The sequence below is a fragment of the Marmota marmota genome, unplaced genomic scaffold (genome assembly GCF_001458135.2).
Source record: "Marmota marmota marmota unplaced genomic scaffold, marMar, whole genome shotgun sequence".
Taxonomy (NCBI): domain Eukaryota; kingdom Metazoa; phylum Chordata; class Mammalia; order Rodentia; family Sciuridae; genus Marmota; species Marmota marmota.
Genome location: NW_026000305.1, coordinates 6,908,023 through 6,909,963, shown reverse-complemented (window position 1 = coordinate 6,909,963; position 1,941 = coordinate 6,908,023). Strand labels below are relative to the sequence as shown.

At 31.4% G+C, this 1,941-nt stretch overlaps 1 long non-coding RNA gene across 1 annotated transcript in view; it reads right to left on the bottom strand.

Moving 5' to 3' along the window:
* Positions 1-356: 356 nt before the first annotated feature.
* LOC125614462 overlaps positions 357-1,941 on the bottom strand; it is a 5,049-nt gene continuing 3,464 nt past the window's right edge. The window contains exons 2-3 of the long non-coding RNA XR_007345047.1: positions 861-920; positions 357-414 (exon numbers count right to left, since the gene is read on the bottom strand). This is a non-coding gene — a long non-coding RNA (uncharacterized LOC125614462). The remainder of the gene's footprint in view (positions 415-860; positions 921-1,941) is intronic.

The following is a 1,941-nucleotide window of genomic DNA, read 5'->3' as shown; positions in this document are numbered from 1 at the left end:
ATAGAAAATAGTATTTCAGGTAAATGAAGCGTTGGTGAAAAGACCCGAGGTGGAACCTACTTTGACATATTGGAGGAAAGGCTAGTGTCTTCAGACTAGTGTCCAAGTATCTACTAATTCTGAGAGAGAGCAGTGAGGCAAACTGTTAAGTAATCCTATGTGTATCCTTCATCACCGAGCCTATGTTCATTCATTCTACTAAGGAAGTACTGAAATGACTTAGGAAAACATTTTCAAGCATTCATTGAATGATCATTATATCCACCTGTTGCTAAGATATGTAAATATTAGAAGATGGAAGGAAAAAACTTATACAAGTTTAGAAATTTTATCTTGGCTCAGTGAAGAATATTGGGGTCTGAAGCATGTAGAAATATCTCAAAGTGGAAGAGATGTTGATTTGCCTTTTACCACCTACAGCAAGAAACAATATGACATTATTATACTTTTAGAAGTAATATATGGTATTTTCTAAGTAAACTTAATTAAAATATCTGTAGGACTTTTTATACGCATTTAACATGGATTCTAAAATTTATATAAACAAATAAATAAAATAATCTAGAAAATATTGATAAGTAGAAATCTGATAAAGGGGAAGACTTTCAGACTCAGGAATCAATATATTTTATGAAGACATAATAAAAAAAAACAAGACAGTAGATCACACAGCTTGTTGTGGAAACAAATAAGAACATCAGTGGAATATAATAGGCAGTTTAGAAACAGATCTTTGTATATGAACATATATGTATGCTAAAGATGGCATTTCACATCACTGGGAAAAAAAGACCCATTTAGTAAATTGGGTTAGGATACTTGGCTAGCAATTTTGGAAAAAAATAAAATAGATCACTTACTCACACAAGGGCTGCTATCTTTCTTGTGAACACTTAGGGTCCATTGTAATCAGTCAATATCTATGCTACATTAATAGTTCAATATTGTAAATTTGTCAACGTTTTAAAACAATTTCACATATTGAAAATTATTAAGTACAGTAAAGGAGCACTTTCTCTGGAATATTTTAAGGACATTGCAGTATGAAGAAGCTCCTTCACCCTCTAGTACTTTATTTCTGACAAAAAAGGACATTTCCTAATATTGGAAACCACTGAAATCAAGAAAACAGCTTTCATACATTACTAGCCTTTAATCATCAGACCTCATTCAAATTTTTCCCCTTGTCACTTTTAGTTGTTGTGTGTCTTTAAGCTTGTTCAAACTAGAAGAATTCCTTTGTCTTTTCTTGGCATTTATTACCTTGTCACTTTTAAAAAGTAAAGCCAGTTATTTCCTAGAATGACCTCCAATTTGCTTTGTTTGATATTTACATATAAGTTGATTTAATCCATCTAACTTTTGTAAGAATATCATGGATAAGATGCTATATTCTTCCTACTGAATTCTCTCAGGGGTGCATGACTTCAATTTATCCCATGACTGATGATGTTCACTTGATCACCTAATTAAAGTTATGTTTACCAGACTTATTTATCTTATTGAATAAGAGTTTGAAAATACAAATACTTTATTCCTCATTAAACCTTCACTTCCTTTATTTACTTACTTATATCATGTATTCACATTTCCTAGTTTATGCAATGTTATTATCTGCTATTATTATTCTTTTAATGTTGAAATTACATCAAATAGGATAATGGGAGCTCACTCTGGATGGCCTCATCAATCTTTTGAGATATTTTCATTATTCTTTGAGCACTTTCTTACTTTATGCCACAACAAGATGCTCCAAGCCAATCCTGTGTTTTCCTTGCCCCAAGTCTGTAATAAACAGCTTTAACAAAAAGCTCCAATTTCCTTAATTGGAGAATTATATTCAGAAGCTGAGATCTGAGTATTGGTGTACTTATTGTTTTGGGAGATTACAGCTTTTAAAACTCAGGTGACAGCACTAAGAAATATATATATATATATATA